This window comes from Aythya ferina (genome assembly GCF_964211825.1).
Source record: "Aythya ferina genome assembly, chromosome: 4".
NCBI lineage: Eukaryota > Metazoa > Chordata > Aves > Anseriformes > Anatidae > Aythya > Aythya ferina.
In genome coordinates, this window is record NC_140300.1 from 15,152,433 (window position 1) to 15,172,555 (window position 20,123).

The following is a 20,123-nucleotide window of genomic DNA, read 5'->3' on the forward strand; positions in this document are numbered from 1 at the left end:
AAACAGCAAAACAAAACAAAACAAAACAAAACAAACATTGCCCAATGAGGAAGGAAAAATATTCTTAAAAGATCTGAACCACTGATTACTTAGGTGAGGAGAGAGCCTGGCCCTTCATGAAGTGCCTGTGCAAAACTTCCCTAACAACACTAGTATACCTGTAGAAATTTGAGAGCTTGGTATTCAGTCTATCGTTCTGTAAAGTTATACAAAACCATTAATGACCATGCTAACTACTGTATTTACACAATTTATTGGCCCACTCCACCCTCCATTCTTTCTCATGCCAGCATTGGAGAGAATGTGTCCCAGTTGCCCAGATGCTCCTGGAGTGTGTTGAGGTTATGTCTCTACCCGCACATGGTTTCAGACGGAAACCTGGACCCCAGGGTGTGGTGAATGACAAGGACAAAGCTGGGCATGGTCACAGTACACAGACTGCAGACCTCAGCATAGAGCAAACTAACTGTGTAGACTTAGCTGATAGCACTTAGCATTGAACATGAATAGGATGTGTGTGATTTCAGTAAGAATTCATGTGAAATTTAATAATTTTATTCCTGAATTATAATCCTAGAAATGATTCTAGGAATAAAAAAAATAACAAAATAAATAAATAAATAAATAAATAAAGCAAAACATAAGAAATTGTAAGATTTTACCAGACACCTTTATCATCCAGTGCCCTTCCTCAGGTACCCAGAACTCCTGTGAACTTGCAAAGGGCAGGCCAATATGCCAAGCTTAGTCTGCAAATGAGAAGAGGTGCAAGAAGTCCCTGTATTTGCTATTGTTTGCTAACAAGCCTATGTTGCCTCTTTTGTGTTATATCTCTCTCTCCTTCCACTGAGTTGTACTTGAGAAGCAAGTGGTGGTGAAGCATTGGGATGGGCTGTTCCACTCCTGGATGGAGTCCCCACCCTTGAAGGCATGTAAAAGATGTGTAGAGGTGGCACTAAGGGATAAGGTTTAGTGATGGGATTCAGTAAGTTAGGTTGATAGCTTGACTTGATCATCTTAAAGGTCTTTTCCAACATAAATGAATCTATGATTCAATGATTCTATGACTGAGCTATATAACAGTACTAACACTCTGAAGTTTTTGAGCCCTCTTTACTTCTTGCTCTTAGCAATTTGGGCTGCATAATACCTGCATTTCTTCTAGATATTAAGAGTGCAAACCCAAGTTTGTGTCTCATTGTAACACCGTGTGTGGTTGTGGTTCTGGTGCTGAAGTATGCATAATATGTGCACTTGTAGAAAATTTAGGTGAATATACATCATGATTTATACCTCCCCAGAGATATCTGATGCTGCATCATTGTTGTGGGAGAAGAGCACTACTTGCTTAGAAAGACAGGTGCAGCAACCTCCACCGCTCCTTTGCTTCTGCATTTCAGATGTCCTCCAGCTATTCCAAGGTACTGTATATTGTGAAGTTTTCTTTACAACCAAATGTTTTGCAGCTCATGTATAGTTTCATATTTATAACATGTATTGCCTATCACTACTCCACATCTTGTCAGTGTGCCATAATAATAATAATAATAATAATAATAATAAATTAAGAAACACACACACACAAAAAAACACACCAAACTGCACAGAGTAAGAAGGCAGCCCTTCTCTAACCCAGTGCTTAACCCTTCTGCAGTTTGGGCCATGTGGCACCTGGAGGCACTGGCTGTGCTTCTCCAGCTCATTCTGCACATAGTTAACACAAGGGAGCAACAGAAAGTACAGTAGTATTTAATAGGTTCTGAGGTGCACAATATATCTGAGTAGGAACAAGTGATACCCTTGGATGTTAGAGATGCTTTGGTGCATATACATTTTGTCCTGAGTTTCCATCTAGAGGATCTGTACTGCTCAAGCTCTTCCCTTTGTCCTTATTCTCTTAAATTATTGTGTGCCTTATGTAGCAATATTGGGAAGAGATTAAATAGAACAAGTGGAATCCTCTCACATATGCATAATCCAGCATCTGTTCTGAAACAATTCTTTTCAAGCAATATATTTTGAATACCATGTTCATTTTATGAACATATTTCTTCACAGCTTTGTTATTCATTCAGCTAATATAAAACCAGTGAAAATAAGGACCAGATGCTCAGCTGGAATAAAATTTACACCAGCTGAAGATCTATCCAGAGTTACGAAAACCTCCTATGGTGAAACACAGATGAAAGTGTCAAGCCACAAAATGTTATTTCCTATCAGTCTGAAACCATGCAGAAAAACAAAGATCTGCATGGGTTCGATGGAGAATTATAAACAAACCTTCACTTATTCAAGACATTTCATGAGCCATTTTTCATCTCCTGACAAATCTAAGATATGTTTTAAGTCTCTAACAAAACCATAATGATTTGAGGCTTTGTAACAAAATTTTTGCATTTGATTTTTTTGCAGGTAATGGTCCAAGATTATTTCACTTATTCTCATCCACTTCCCTACACTTTGAGATTATTCTGTACACAGACAGAGAATATGCATATATTTATACATGACAAATACTGTTTGTTCATACTGCACATCTAAGATCAGATAGGCCCAAAGTATGAGAAGGTTTTCAAATGAAATAGCTTAATCACTTCCATATTCTGCAGGTCTATTTTTGACAATAATACTAGGCTCTGGTTTGCACATGTATTTATTTAATGACAGTCTCTGTTCTTAAATTGCCAATTGTATTGCTGATTTTCTTTTCATGGTAATAACCCAGGTCTTTCACAGTCTTTGTATTAGCTTGTTGTCAGGGTTGTTGTTTTCTGTGTTGGTGAGGGTGGGGGTTCTTCCTTTTATACCGAAGGTTGCATTCATCAACCTGGAGAACAGGCAGTTATTACAGACTTTTATTATTTATTTTATTTTATTTTATTTTATTTTATTTTAATTTTATTTTATTTTATTGTGATTAAGCCCCATTCCTGCAAAGACTTATCCATGTTGCTTACTTTAGAGATGTGATCTGTCCAACCAAGACCAGAGGATTAGCATTAAGGACCAGTATAAATCTTATCAGTTTAAGAATTTAAATAACATTATATATATATGAATCTAAAGGAATTGATCTAGTGATAACTGCTCATTAAACAGTTTCAAAGTGTTCAATTAATAGGAAGATTCATCTTGAGGTAAAGTTCTGTGCTGGAACTTACAAGGTTTGGGTCAAGACCTGGTTATTCCCCAGACTCATGCAACAGCTTTGAGTAAATCACTGAAGTCCAGAAACCCAGAGTCATTCAGCTTCCTAAATTCCCTGTTTTGAAATTTCTCAGATTTAGGTGCCTAGATGTTCTTGCATAGGTAGACAAAATATCTTGCAGCTGATTTCAGTGAGGTAATGAGTGCAACGCATAAGGAAGGAAAGTGGAGGTGCCCTTGTCTATCTGTGGTGTTAGCACGTTTCAATTCCTTACCTGTTAAGAAAAAGCAAGGCTGAATCCAGTGTACTGGGTCTGGCTGGAATCTATCTACTCTGAGTCTATCAGAGTAGGGTTCATTGCCATTAGTCTTAAAGATATTTTCAGACACAATCTTTTTACTGATATCTTAGATTATATTTAATCTAGCTACTAGGAGGTCTGGTCATGCAAGTTGACAATAAAAATAAAGATGAATAATGGTGAAATCAATATTTAGCTACTCTTTAAATATGGTCTTGTAAGTATGTGCAAGCTATACTCTGTGTCTGTCTACATTCATGTACATTCAGCACTACTGGGCTGATTATACTATTTGTAATCCGGAGAACTGTGGGAGGCTAAACAAAGTTTTGTGAGCTCTCCCCACATATGTCTTTAGCCAAACATGAGTCAGAGCTGCACCGCTTATTACAATATTATTAGCATAAGTTTCTTTAGCAAAGTAGTAAATAATTCATAAGGAAATCTGCAAAAGCAAATGTTTGTCTTTTTCCCCACTTTCATTGGGTTTGAAGAGAATTGTTCGCTTTCTTCAAATATTTGGTTTAAAAATGCACTAAAAGTACATTGTTTTCCACTCTACCTGGCCTGTGCAGTTTTTCTTTTCTGAGTAAAATATTTGAAAATGTGGTGCAATAGAGAAAGCAAGGATAGTGTATAGACAACTGATGTTCTTAATCTATTCTTAAAAGAAAGCAGGGCATAAAAGATAGAGTGGATCTCACCTTGCAAGTACCTAGCACCAGGTCTGCACTGTTTTTAGACAGCTAATTTCCACTGAAGTTTTATCATATGCTTGCACACTGGTTTAAAACAGCACTTTGACACCTGTGCCGTAGTCACACAAAGCAGAGAAAGTCAGAGAGCAAATCCCCACTCTACTGGACACTGTAAAAATTAAAGGCAAACACTGTTCACCAGAGTGCTTACAGTCTTATCCAGTTTCTCTTAATTTAATTTCTGCCAATACCTAGCATTCAATTGTGATGCAGTACCTAGCAACATAATTATGGAAGAAACCCCAAAATGTTGACTTAGAAGAGGTCTGTGTCCTGTAATGGAAGAAAGTTCTTACTTTTTTTCAGAGTTTAAAAAGGTTATCTCAGTTCCAAAGAGTAAGGATGCCTCCAGACTGCTTAATTTGACAACCTAACATATGTCCAGCCCTTCTGCAAGCCTCACACAACATGTCATCCTTCTGGGAAGAAAGAGGCGAGTGACACAAGCAAACCTTAAGGAAACACAGTTTGAGCAGATGGTGTTAATTCCAAAGTCAACTCATTTACCTAAATTTGGTTCATGTCAGGAGGGACAAATACACAAGATGGTTGGGTCAGTTTGAACTGTCATTTCCTAGAGTAGGTTTTTCCAAACAGGGATGAACTTTTCCATTTTAGTTTGAAACGTCAAGTTCAACTAAACCGGGTTTAAAGACTGCCACATCTGAATGCAGGTCAAAGCTAGAAGATGAATTTGTTCTGCCAGTGCGACAGCCAGTTTCAGACTGACTTTTACATGCCAAATCCTCACAGACAAGAGAAACATGAAGAATTTGGGGAGAGAAGGAGAAACGGAGTTAGTGTCTTAAATGATTCATGTGTTCACATTTCACCTGAGAAGAAAAATAACTTTTAAATGTTGCTAAACTAAAAATAACTCATGGGAGAATATTTCTTAACCAAAGAGAGTAATTCTATAATTAGGAGGTTTAAAAGTCACCTGGGAGATCAGTAGCCAAGGGAGGACTCATCTCCTTTGATTTTAGCAGTTGAGAAGGTAAGCAGCCAGCCTAGGTTGGGTGTCCATGTTCCCATGATGATTAACAGAGGAAAGGGCCTGTCTCCAGAGGCAATGTCTGGGACATGACTTTGTCTGGAACCACTCCTCATAAAGGTTCTATTTCTTTGTGCTGACTCTGGAAGAGAACCTGAGTATTGTCTTGCTCTAGTACTTATTTATTACATGGCCAAAAGCAAGACAAAGTATGTTTTACCCTCAATGGAAACTTTATATTCCAATTAATAAACCAGGCTTATAAAAATACAATTTCACTTCTGCTATGTTCTCAGCCGAAGCCTCACATGTGTCTTAGCTGAACCTCACAGCTTGAATCTTTGACAGCTTCTCTTCCATTGTAAGTTTGTACAGCACCAACCACACTGCTATCAGACAAATAAAAAGAATAATAAAGCTCAATCATGCTTGTATATATAGAAGGCCAATCAATGTAAACACAGGGTTCCTCTAAACAGGAGAAAAGCGGAAGCCAGATGGCATGAAATCATTGATAGCTGTTTCATAAACTTTTCCTGCAATCAAATCTAATTGAAATAACACTAGATTGTAGGCTTTAGCAGGTGGGCAGCACACACAGCTGTTTCTGCTAGATGATTTCCAAAGAATACATACATAAAACATTTCACAGGGACTGACATACGGGAAAAAAGGTTAGCCCAGATGGAATGCTCTCTTTCAGGCTTTATTTTACTGACAGATTTCTGAAGCCTGACTCCTTAAAAATACGAACAGGAGCTTTTTTCTGATACTGTTGAACCGATTACAGTCATATATAATATGGTTGGGAGCTATGGCTTGGTCATGCAGTGCCTTCAACTGCAATCTGTATTTCAAGGAAAGGCAGAGCAGAGAGGGACCTCCTAGTGTCCAGTTTATTGCTTTGCACTGAGGTAGGATAAATATAACTGAATCATCTCTGAGACATGTTGCTGTTTCATAAAAATTCCCCAAGGAAAGATTCCACCAGCTTCCTAGCTAGTTTATTGCAGGCTTTCCTTGCAATAAGAGTTAAGTATTTTATTATATTTTATATCCTAACTTCTAGTCCAGTTTTTAATACCATTAAGCAAATGCCCACACAAGGTTAAGAAGAAATAGTTGATGTCTTTCTTTGTTCTAATTGTTTACATATTGAATATTCTATCAGTCATTTCTCCCCTTTCCACCCTTTTCTGCAGAATCCCACTGCAAGATGCGCAGATGACCTGCAGGAATGAGGAGGATTTTCACCAAGAATTCAAGCATCTGGTTATGGCAGGGTTTCCCATGGCTGACCAGAAATCTAATTCAAAGGTTTGGTCTGAATTTTACTTTGAACTTCTGTTTGCATTGGGAACTAAAATGAAAAAACAAAACCAAAAATCAAAACAATACAATACAAAACAAAACAAAAACAAAACACAAACAACAACAACAACAACAACAAAAAACCACCACCAACAACAAAAACAGACAAAAAACTGTGGAGATAGCAGGGAAAATTGGGAAAAAACAACTTATGTGGATCAAATGAGAGCCTTTGGAAAGGAGAACAAAATGAAAGAAAATGTGTAGGTCAGTGTGTTCTAGATGGATGACAGAGTAAGACTACTCTTCAGCAACAATTATTCACACAACTCATGATCTTTATATAAATATAATACATATAAATATAAATATAATATAATATATATAAAATATCTAATATATCTAATATATAATATATATAATATATATATTATATATTATATAATATATATAATATAATATAATATAATATAATATAATATAATATAATATAATATAATATAATATTAAAAATACTTATAAATATAAATATAATGATCTTTATATAAATATAATACATAAATATCAACATGGTCTTTTCTATTACTACTTGCATCAGAACCTGTGTTTTTAACACTTCAGTCCTAAGGATCAGAAGCTCTTTCTCTCTCAGCAAGACCACAGTTTTTAGGAAAAGATTGATGTTTTTCTCCCTACCTTTTGGGTCTGTGCATCCCTTAGCACAATAGGGCTTGATCCATAACAGAATGAGTAATAATGAAAGATTCAGTGAAGCATTTGTATGCTTTAGAAAACTAGATCTCCATCAGCCCATTGTGGGAGAACATCTACCGGGAGTCTCAAAGTACTGGTGGTAACTCTCTTAGCAGCTACACAGCTGTATATTGCCTTGTCCTGAAACTACGTATACAGGACAGATCAGGACAGAAAAGCTGTCATACACACAACTGAAAGAGCACAACAAGGTACATTAAGATTGATCCATTCCCAAATCAGACATGAGCTAGCAGGTTTACAATATTGGCCCTTAGTAACAACATACTCCATGTCAAGGAAAACTGCAGGAATAAAACAAGTTTATCAGTAATTAATAATGGGCAACATACCCTTGGCTCCCAAAGTAAGTGAGAATATTGAAGGGATCATATTTCCCCCTTATATAAACAATAGCACATTGATCCTATATTTCAAATCAAAAGTAAATGGGCTGGGGAGTGAATAAATAAGAGTGAAAGGTGTAAGAGAAACTGGTTGGTAAATAATAAGAAAAAAAGACTTCATGCTACTCTCCCAGCTCTGAATTATAAATACCTCTTTTGTATCCCTCCCCCACACACATGTACATGTATTTGTACAGTCACAATTTCAAAGAGCTTGCAAATGGTTTGGTCAGACACCGGACCACTAAAGATAAAGAGAACAATTAAGAATATTGCATAACTGAAAAAAAAGCATAAGGGAAAAATAGCATAACTGAACAGTTACATTACATGTAAACTATATTATTTAATAATGATCTGTTGGGCTACAGGAGTCCTTCTGGAAACTCCTTTGAAAATGTTCATTCTGAGATTAATAGCAGCTAACCTCCCCTTCCTGCCCAGTATATTAGAAATATAATATATACTGGTAGTATATTAGGCCAGGAACAGAGGAGGGGAGAGAAAACATCGTTATATCACTACACAAAGTCCTAGTTTTAAATGCTAATCATGACTGTGGCCACCCCAGTTCAGAAAGAAAAACATATAATGAAAGGCAGTAAGGAAGAGGTTTGAAATAGGTTCTGTCCAAAGAGATATTAAGCAGAATTGCATTTTCTAGCACATGGAAAAAAAAAAAAAAAAAAGTTTGTGGTTTATAAAATGATGAATGGCAAGGAGAAAGGAAGGAAGGGAATGATGGTTATTATATCTCATAAGACTAGAACATGGAGGCACCAAATGAAACTATCAGACTGCAGGCTTTACACCAAAAGTACTTCACATAATGCACAACCTGTAATGCCATTGCCACAGGATGCTTTGGAAACCAAATTATAAATGGGCTCAAAAGAAACTCAAGGAATAAATATCTGATGTGGGTTGGTAAAAATGGCGGTGTGGGTTGGGAGGTCCAGACCTGCAGAGGTGTCCCAGGGAGGTGCCTCCGTGGGTTTTCCCTGCTCTCAGGCTTCGTAGGAGTGTTCTGTAACCTCTGTCAGAGAATGGACATGGAGCCATACAGACCCTTGCTGCTTCTAATGCTGCTGCAAACACAGCTTTTGGATTAGTCCAGAAATTAGGTACAGTCCTCCAGTGAAACAAACATTCTCCTTGGAGAGAGAGAAGGAAGTAGACAGCAGCAGCATGGAGCAGCAGGAGCAACTCTACAAAAGGTAGTGAGAATCAGCCATGGGGTGATATGACTCTGCTAGAAATCAATGAGTATGAAGCAAATGCTTTTAAAGGCACCCATCTCAGCTGTGTGACAGGCAAACCAGGAACACTCAGAAAGTATCGGTTACAAAAGATCCAAAAGAACAGTTGATTCCCTGTAGGGGAGAAAACAAAGTGTTTACAAAGGCACAGGACAGTAAATCATCAAAGTGTTATTTTGAGAATATTTCAAAAGTAATGTTCATTCCTACATTTATATGGAAGACACAATAAAGATAGGAAAAAGATACAGGCCCTGCCTTTAAGGGCATTTGGGCTGAAGCAGATATATCATGTCAAGTAACAACAATAGCAACACATCAATGAGGGAAAAAGAAGGTTCTGCAAGAGAAGCAGAGGCATGAGCATTATATATAAGTATATATTGTTATTTTGGATTAAAAGGAAAAATGTTAATCATCTTGTTTATTGACTTTGTCTCTTAGGCTACTTATGGAGTCTATTTTGAGTGGTCTCATGGAGGCTGATTATGGGAATGGGTTTGTAAGAAGCAAAGGAAGACAAAAGGAGAAATGAAAATAGAGAACAATAGACATAGAAACAGGTGGGACCTCGTACAGATCCTCACACTACTTTTAATAACAGCTAGTTCTCATATAGAGTTTTTCAAGCATAGATTCTGAAGTGTTTGAAATTGAAGCCTGAGACAATTTCCTCATATTAAAAATGGAGAAATGATTTGCTCAAGGTCACTCAGAAAAAAAAAAAAAAAGCAAAAAAAAAAAAAAAGCACCATATTCAGGCAGAGGATTCACAGCCTCTGCATACTAGTGTCATGCTGTCCACAAGCCGAGTTAATCAGCTTGGACCTGTCAACTGTGACATGGAGGCAATGTATTAGGAATTAATTTATCAACTGTTCTCTACATAAAAGGCATGCTGAAATACCATATCAGTCCATTTGTAGGGAGAATTGTCCTTGGTGGGGACAGTTACACCATGCAGGGGTTTACTGGGGGTAAGAAGAGAGTTTAAGTTCTCTTCTCCTCCTTACTGTAAGTAATTGATGTAACATGAGTATCCAGATGTGTGACATAGTCTCAGCAAGACTGGAGACGTTAAGATATACTTATGCTGCCTGGTTAAGACCACAGCCAGGCCACTCTCATGGTCAAATGCATAGTCAGTTCAAATGATGATTTGCAATATATCCTAAGAAGACAGGTGATCCCCAGAGTCTGGAGGTGTAGCAGACTACTGGCATGCTTGGGTCAGACACCTGGATGTAAGGGAGAGCAGAGTGCCATGCTTACAGATCATCTGAAAAGTGCTCTTGCAGCATTATAGATGTACCAGCAAGTCATTGCACATGATTTTTTGGAGGGCATTTTAAATACACAAATTCTGTTGTCTCCCAAATCATACAGGATGGCTCCAGGCCTGAAACTAGTGTCTGAGTTATTCCTTTTATTTATTCCTTGTTATGATTCTTTGTATGAGCAGATTAACTGTTTAATTGCTCACAATACATATTAGCACTCTTGAAAAAAAAAAAAAAAAAAAAAAAGTTTAGTTCTTTATTACAGGTAAAGTTCAAGATTTCAGATTTTTTTTTTTTTTTTAATAGTGATGGGCAAGCTATGAAGCTATGATGATAATATTTAATTGCCATCACCAAAATGTTATTTTTAAACCAGCTAGTTAATATGACTGGTCTTTTATTTCTCATTCCTTCCAACAAACACAATTATATTGTATCTCAAAATGTAGCATCTTTAAGGAAGAAATAACTGTCTTATTTATACTGCAGCTAGACCATGAACATTTATGGCAATAATGTTACCTTAATTCCTTGCCCTACTACAATGGAATTTCTGCTTGTCTACTTCATTGCAAACTACTCAACAGCTGCACTGCAGATGTAGTCACACATGCATCTGCTATTGCTGTCTCCCAGCACTGTCTGGTCTTCCATACCTCAGGAGATGGTCCTGCTTGTTTTTTAGAATGAAACCTTGCCTGTTTTAGGTCTACCAACTTTAAATGAGCCAAATATAATTCATATGAATAGATCTACAACTAGTAGCAAACATTGTTTAAGGTACATTGCTTATAGAACAAAATGTTTTAATTGATTTAACAGTCACAGTAACAATTTTAATATTTATATCTGTGTTACTGCTGTTGCTGTTCTTATCATGGAACAGTTTATTAGAGGGCATATTTTCATAAATGTGCAATTTCAGTGGCTTGAAATATTTTGGATTACATTTGCTTTAACATCAAGAACTAGTAGCAGGAATTTTCTCTGCTGAGCTAAGTATCGCACAAAATTGTTTTGACCAACATGTATCATCATCATCTTTGTGATTCACTGCTAATCAGAAAACAAGTGGCTGCAGCACCATACTGCAGACATGAAATTCATAAACTATAGAAGACCTATTGTAAGGAGCAAAAATGATTTTCCCTCTGTGCTTATCAAAAGGTAATTCTAATGTCTTGGCTAATGAATTCCTCCCCAGCTGTGCGTGATCTTATAACTACATGGTTCAGGCTCCACATCATACAGTTTCTCCAGTGAAATTTTGCAGTGATTCTGACCATAAGTCGCTGGAGTATTTGCTTAAAATCAGGTGTTTTGAGTGCCCAATGAAACCACCTTCAGTTGCTTTAATGGATACCTGAATATATACACAATCATTACCATATTTACATTCAGGCAGATTTTGGCACTAGTTTGATGAATAAAGATCATATTGTGGAACCTAATTGCTGTATTTGGAATTAATGTATTGATTTCTTCTAGAAATGGTTATTTAACACATAGTGTCAGTGGCATGAGACCTGATTTCAACACACACAATGTATAATCTAAAGAGAAAGAAATCCAATAAAGCAACCCCACAGAGCTAATAGTTGGTAAACTATACTGTATATATATATTCCTAATCAATAACCAATTTTTTCTCTAAAAGCTATGGTTTATCATATCCTTCTGGATTCTAGTTTTTCCATTATGTTTCCAGCAAAAGTTCTCTCTCTGCGACAAAACACAGGAATAATACGTACCCATGCATCAGCCATTTAGCTGTTAACAAACAGAGATAATGGCCATTGGGAATGTAAAAGCTAGACTACTTGGCTGCTCTGACAAATGAAATCCAGGAGTAATGAGTCACACTAGATGTGATTCTTTAAAAAGAAACATTGGCAAAATCTCAGATTTTAAAATAACTTTGCTGAGATCAAGTGGAGCTGTCTTCAGCCATGATGAAAAAGCTAAAAATGAGTATCTGACTGTGCAGATAGTTCCAGCAGCCTGGCAGCATTCATTTGCAAAGTAGCCTAGCCTGATAAGATGCTCACACTGATGCTAATACTCACTGGATGGTGTGGATACATATTACATAATCGCTGCATGCATGGCACCTTCATTCATACAGAGCCGTCTGCGGTTATCAGCTTAGAGAGATGATAATGTGCGTGCCTGTGAGCCAGCCTCTGCCCTGGGTTTTGGTTTGCTCTGCAGTGCTAGGCAGACTGCAGAGTGCTCATTTTCCTGAGCAAGAAAGGCCAAACACTTCTTCCCCTGCAATTCTAGCCATATCTATGCCATTTTAGCAGTGAAAGGGAAGGAGATCAGGGATGGAAAGTGGGTGTTCTTCAGAATATACAAAGTACACAGGTCTTGACACAGATTTACAAGCTCTGTATGGATAGTAACTGAGAAATCGCCTATGTAGGGTTGTTTTTTTTGTTGTTGTTGTTGTTTTGTACTGTGCTATTTGCTTCACTTAGTCAGAAGTAAAAATCCAGATTTTCATTAAGTTTTGTGGTTTTGCTCCATTTGAATGTGTACTAAGCCCAACCACTTCTCTGCAAATTTTCAAAATATTTTTTGAGTATGATGCTGTTGCTGGAGGAAATGCTATTTTTCATTTCTATGTACCTCATGACAGCTCATCCCCAAGTTGTTTGTGATTCAGGTACATCTAAAAAAATTATTAGAATAATATAACATTTCTCATCTGTCTGCAAAAATAGTGCATGCAGAAGTTTACTGCCAGAGAAACACCTACATAACTTTCTGGTTCAACAAGAAAGTCTCAAAAAAAAACGAAGTTCAGGGCTATAGGAAAAAAGCCTACCTGTCATATCATATATCTTTTAGGCTTTGAGGAAACACGCATTAACCAGTAGAGGCAAAGCAGTGAGCAGAAACAAATAAAGTGAAAAATCCCAGACACATTCCAGTTTCGTCACAGTGGATTTCTTAGAGTTCTCTTCAGGCAGACTTTCTTTTGACTCCTAACTAAATGATCATTGCTAGATGAAGTCAAAGTTTGCACTTCAGTGCTATGCTTCACCAGCATACAATGGAAACCAATGACACTGCTGACTGAAATAATTTTATTAGGCAGCAGAGAATTTCTCAAATGCTTAAATTAAAATTGCAGCTGTTCATACTTGTTTTCAGTATTACACATATACATATAGTTTGTATCAGTAAAGAAATTCTAGTCACATAATAATGCTGGGCAGTGTTGTGCAAAATACTGGTATTTTACAGATATGTCACACTACAGAGATTGATTTGGGAAACTCAGGTGAATGATGTATAAAATGCAAAGCAGAAATGTCACTGATCACTGATATAAGTATTATATTCAGGAGCAAGCAAAGATTCAGTTTTACTGCCAGGCAAGTTTGCAATACTTCCATTTTATCTAGGCTACTTGTGCTTTCTTAGCAGAAAATTCACATTAAATAACATTAAGCAGAAAAGAAGAGACTACGCAATAGTGGAGTTCTCTGTAAAGGTTTTATCACTGGGAGACCGGGTTGCCTGAGCTATTCATTAGTTGGAATATGGCAGATTTTTCAAAGGGAAACAAAAGATGGCAGAAATAATATTATTGAAATATTCTATTTTGGACTCGATGACCTTGAGGTCTCTTCCAACCTAGAAATTCTGTGATTCTTGCATTGGTTTTTCATACATATTTCTCTAGATTCCTTTGTTATTATGAGACCAATTACGCAGATCACAAAGGAAGAAACCAATGCATAATCAGCACATTAACTTCTGGAGATTGCCTCTGAAGGGTCTGATTCAGCCCTGCTGAAATCAATAGGAGTCTTTCCTTTGATTTCACAGATTTTTAGATTTAGTCATTAAGATTAATTCATTAAGATTATTTTTAAAGTCAGGACATTACACAACTATAAAGAGTTCTCTGCATCCTTTTGTAAAGCCAAGAGTGACCCCTCTGCATGACTATAAAGCAAACAGTATGATCATCAGATATCTGAGTGAATATTTTAATGGCAGATCAGAGGCACCTCGTGTACCTCTGCCTGAGATGCTACCCATTGTCCTCAGAGGGGAGACAGGAGAGAGGATATGAGTGTTCTTTGCTCTTCAGGGTCCTTGCTGGATACAGATACATTTTGGTAACTGTTGCTCAGGTGACTAGTTTTTGAGAAATGTCCCCAATAAACAGATAGCAAACAGAGAGCAGAGCGAGGGTGAAATGATCAAAAGTGAAAATTTGTCAAAAGTATAAGGATTTTTAAACATATATTTATAATCTATCAGGAAAAAAATGGATAATGCAATCCCATGATACATCAGGCACATTTTGGATGAGATAGTCCTTTTGTAGGTTTGGAGGAAATGCTGACATGTCATTGTGTCCTAGGAACAGAAATATTGAAAATGAAGTGTAAGGCTATCTCAGCTAATGGAATACAAACATGATTAAATGTGAACACAGTCCTGGAATTACAGAAAATAAGAATTGAAAATAACTCAAGGAGTCATCCAGTCATTCCTCTACTCTGAGACTAGGTGATCTATTCTTATGTCATTTGTGACAGGTATTTGCCCAAACTGCTCTTAAACATTTCTCAGATGGGGTTTCCAGAGCTGTCTGGACACATCTCCAGCTCTTTATTACCCTTTGTTTGTATACTTTCTTATGCCTGCAATTGCCTTGCTGTAATTTAGGAGCATCTGTTCCTATCTGACAGGCAGACACAAGGAAGAGCTCATTCTCTCACTCATCTAAGGACTGTTATTTAAAATTCTAGTCTTCTGATCTTGGACCAAAAATATCCAACACCTTCATTTTTCCCCATATGTCCCTCCTTAATCTTTATCATTCTCACTGCTGCCCTTTGGTCTCTCTCCAATTAACATGCATCTTTCTCCAGCACCTAAGCTGGCCACAGGACACATACTGAAGACATAACCTTACTCAGAAATCTTACTGTTACAACTGTTACTTAATGAGTATACACACATATTTGTTTGCCTTTTTAACAATCACTTTTTTTCTTTTCTTTTTATGGAGACTTACTTTAAACCCCAGTTCATTTCTGAAGATATGCTGCCTTCCCTTCTGCTTTTTGCGCAGTTTATTATTCCTGCAAAAAGGCAGAAAATTTCATTTTTTTCCTTTTTGCATTGCATTCTATTTTTCCAGACTATTTCTCCAATTTATCAACACTGTTGTAATTGTTATCCTGTCTTCTCAAACACGTATTGCCCGACTGGTGAACTTAATACATGTTTTCTCCACCCTGTCTTGCAAATCACAAACAGAAACATTGCATAGTGTTCAGGACAATTCCTGTAAACAGCCCCTCAGTGCATCCTTCAAATTTAATCATGAATTAGTAACACCTACTCTTTTAATACACTTCTTTCCAACGAGTAATGTATTAATCTAATAATTGTTTTCATCCAGTCCACATTTCCTAATCATGCATCTGACTGTCCAGATGTGTATTTAATTCAAGATACGAGACATCTACCAGCTTTTTCCTACCCAGAAGACCTGTTATCCCATCACTGTACAATCGTTCCTCTCTTTCTCAAAGTTCATATTTAATAGTATAATATGTATGTGACTAAAATTCAGTTCTGAGATAACCTGTAAAAGGGCAATCAAGGGGAAAGAGATAACATTACAAGATAATAAATAAAATTTAATCTAAATCCATGCTTTACTCCCCTGTATTCATGCTTTCACAATAATTGCAGACACTAAGTTATGATATCTTTCCTCATCATCAAACACTTTTTGCTTTGTCAAAGCAGAAGATGTGCCTATTTAGCACTGTGCTGGCAAACTCCCTGAAGATCACAAACTGGTCTGGAAGACTTCTGAAAGACCATCACCTACAGAAAGTGATGAACTAACTACCAGTTTTAATACAGTACACACCTGGCCCAGTTTAGTTTTATAAAAATGGTGATAGCTGCCCAAAGCATGGCTGTGAAGAATCCCCTGGAAAATACACTCTCTATAATGAATGTCTAAATACAGTTCTTTCATGTTCTTTCTCATCATCAACCTGTCGAGATTTCATATAATCAGGCAAGCTAATGGAACATGGATTTTGTTGAACTGTAGCACTTTCCAAATGAACAGAAAAAAGTCAATAGCTGGCTGCTAGCTCATGAAGGGAAACTACGGCAGAAAGAAAAATTGTGCACCTTGCTCAACTGAGTGTATGCCTAAATGGCTGAAACATTATTTCAGTCTTGAAGTTCTATCCAAAGCTTCTCTGAAACTCTTGAAAAATTGTCAGAAATTCTAATGAATAGCTATTTTGATTTGATTCTTTTTTTTTCAAAGTGTTTTTCCAACTTAATTAAAACAACAGAAAAAAAATATTTCTTTTTGATACCAATCTTAATATATGGGAGTGGTGAAATAAAAATGTTATTTAACCATTTTAAAACCTTAAAGAAGTTTGAATTCAGTGTAGGGTCCAAAATTGCAAAGGTTAAAAAGGAAACTGTGTAAGTCCCAATTCATTGTGATGAACTGCCATGGTGATACTTAGTGATGTAAAACTGGAACTAGGTGTTCCAGTTTTATTTCTTTCATCACAAGCAACAAATCCATGCAAGTAAAACATAGAAATTTCTCAGTGGAGGGCTGAGAAGGGAAAGAAACAGACCACGAGTTTGGGAAAGCTAAGCCAGCGCTCACTGATGAAAGAACTATTGGAGGACAACTTGTCAGCAGGTGTCATCCCAGGGGCGGCAAGAACTACACTGGAGAGCTCTGAATATTCCCTCTGTTGCCTGTTATCTGTTGAAGTAGTTATACTTGAAATGTATTTTGGGAAATCCTACCCCAAACCACTATTCATGAGAGTAGCCCGTGTATTTATCTTTGAAGATAAGTCCTTAAATCTCTTAAAAATATCTCATAGTCTTTGGGGATACCTGTAAATGCTGAAATATTTGTGGCAATACTTTTCCTACATTCCATGAACAACAATCTGACATAAAGGTGCAGTGAATCTGCATTTTGAGGAGGTGTCCTAAGAAGACTGGGTCCTCTACCTCTGGTTTTGCCCAAGTGTCCGCATATCTGGTGTTGGGTCAACAAGTTTTTAATGGTATCCCTCCACAGTCTCTAGGTCACTTCTATTTGAGTCATCACAGCTCCTCAAAGCTGCCTCTATGTCACTGCAGCTCTGTCCGTCATCTGAGCAGGCTCTGGTCTTCTCCTAATCTCAACAGTGTTTTCTGCGTTTAACTCAGTGACAAGAACAAGGGCTATCCTCATGACTGGATGAAACCTTCTTTCCCACCCACACCTTCACAAGGTAATAACTTTAGCTGAGGTACATTTGATATTTGTCTCTTTATTTATTATCAAAGAGGGTTGATAGTATGCAATTAAGTCCAACTTTCAGGTCATGAAGTATAAGGGTAAAAAAACAAAAAAAGTGGCTCTATACATCCTGACATATAACTGCTCTATATGAATACTGAGAAATAGAAATACATAAATATTTTAGAGATATTTGTAGTCATCTGTAACAGTGCATCTATATGGCAGATATAAATCAGCCTAGGTTTCAGAAAAACTTGCTATTTGCTCTTATGTTTTATTCTCAACTCCTTCACTTGCTCAGTGCTTTTGATTGAAGGTTTTTTTTTATTATTATTTATTTTCCACGGTTCTTTCCCAAATTTATTTCCCTCTCTCCTGAACTGAAAATAGTGCCAAAAGTCATAAAATTTGGAGTTTGTCCATCACATTTCATCAACATATTTCTGGATGAAATTTCAATTGATTTACCTCTTTTTCATAAGCAGATTAAGCTTGCATTTAAAGAGTTTCTTTTCTTTTTCTTTCTGTTTTCCACAGACTTTCCTCATACCTCCCTTTCACTAGAAGCCAGGCAGTTTACCTAAACAGAAGATCTCCTCTGCAGTTGTCTTTGTTGTTGAAGGTACAACCCAAACCGCCACAACTGAGGGGGTCCACCATATCCTCTGGGCTACTGAAGATAATCCCACGTTCCCAGAACGAGGAAGTGAAGAAAGTCTGTTACGACGCACAGCTGGTACCACACTGCAATTTCACTGAATTTCACTGTCAAATATTCACTTTTTTTTTTTTTTTTTTTTTTTTTTTAAACAGGCAAAGGTCTTTGTTTTCCAAAGAAAATGTCAATTATAACAATGTAGAGAAGAACCTCCACTTTCTGATAAGCATAATGGTAATTAGGTCCACATACCACAGAAGCCCTAAAGACAGGAAAAGATGTCCCTCCTCACTTTTGAGGTATTTTAGATCCATGACGCATTTCTACAAGTAGTAATGGTGAAATATAAATTACTTTGGTTGAAAATAGGTCAATATGCCACTGATGTTGCTAGTCTGTCTTTTGTTGGTGGTAAAGACATTCTTGATTTTCCTTAATGTTACTCTATGAGAGATAATATACAGAAATCAGAAGTACTGCTGTAATTGCTGGTTACCATACCACCAGCAAGGTACCTCTGAACAGATATATTAAACAACCTCTTTTTTTTTTTTCTTTTTTTTTTTTTTTTCTTCCCAAGGGTAATGTAGTTGAAAACAACTTTCTATATATCAGATGTTGACTCTTGTGGGATTATGGCTAGCAGTGATAGATTTTAACATTCAGTGGGCCAAGCTGAGAATTTATGCTGGTGAATTTATACTGTGAAGATTCAAAGAAGTGAGACATTACTCACTCTTAGTTTGGCCTCATAATATTAGACTATTATTCAAAAAAGGCAAAAATATATGTCTAGGTTGGGGTATCATAACAAATTAGAAGGCAGAGATTGCCTTTGGGAGTGCTTATTATTTTTCCTTTTAGCCAGTTCCAAAGTCTTTGTAATTTATTCTAGGAATCACAACTAAACTGTATTCCTCTCAATTCGTTCCCAAATGATTCTTCACTGCAGAAATACGAGATACATTTTTCAGTTTTGTTTTAGGCTGACAAGTTCTTTTTGCTCTTGACAACTGATGACACTTATAATAACAACAACAAATCTCTACGACAATTCTCCCATACTCCCTGTTTTGTTGACCAGCCCTTGAGGAATACAGGAGAAGAGTTAAGAATATAAAGTGGTTTGACCACATAGCAGCAACCCTGGATCCATTTGCTTCTGAGCCTGTTTTTCAATGTGCCTCTCATGGGGACCCTGCAAGCAGGTCCTACAATACCAAGAAAGACTCCTAACCTAATATTTAATTTACACAGTGTGTCCAGTCCCCATGGGCCTTTGAAAAGAGGTATCACAGACAGGCTGACCTTAATGACAGTGTCTCTTTGGGGTAAAAAAAGAAACAAGAGGACTTCCACTTATGTTCTGGAGAATCCTACCAAGAAGAAGTAGTGAAAAATAATTAGTAAGTCCTTTTGTGCCCAGAGCTACTTTTTATAATTTTTGAAGTGTTATTTATGGATCCCTCCTCTCTGAATGCTTTATTTATTTGCACTGGGTCTTTCAGCTAGCACTGTTTGCTATCTTGCTTGAGGTTATATCAACAGTCTGATAGAGAAATGCATGCCAGTAAGTGTCAATGCCCTTCTTGGCAACATATTCAGGTTTCCTTAGGATCAAGTCATCCAGCAAACTTTAGTTGCTATTACTTTGGGCAAAGTTTAAAGAGATCTGCCACTGCACTAAAAAAGGCTCTAACACAGAACTAAATGACACCCCCAGAAATGTTGCTAAAAGCATAAATTGAAAGAATATACTCTATGGTATATTTTCCTTGTTAAAGATGGAGAACATCTGAAGTGAGGATTTTTATTTTTGGCAAAAAAGGACCATAGACTAACCTGTTGAAAAGTCAGCACGTCTTAGCTTCTCAGTCTGCAGCCTGTTAAGAGTTCTGGGTAGTGTAGTCTAAAATGTAAAGGCTTCAAC

At 36.9% G+C, this 20,123-nt stretch overlaps 1 long non-coding RNA gene across 1 annotated transcript; it reads left to right on the forward strand.

The window, feature by feature from the left end:
• The first annotated feature begins 1,299 nt into the window (after positions 1-1,299).
• On the forward strand, positions 1,300-18,295 carry LOC311436677. The gene is made up of 3 exons (XR_014693022.1): positions 1,300-1,421; positions 6,404-6,518; positions 18,073-18,295. It is a non-coding gene; the product is annotated as an uncharacterized lncRNA (long non-coding RNA).
• The last annotated feature ends 1,828 nt before the right edge of the window (positions 18,296-20,123 follow it).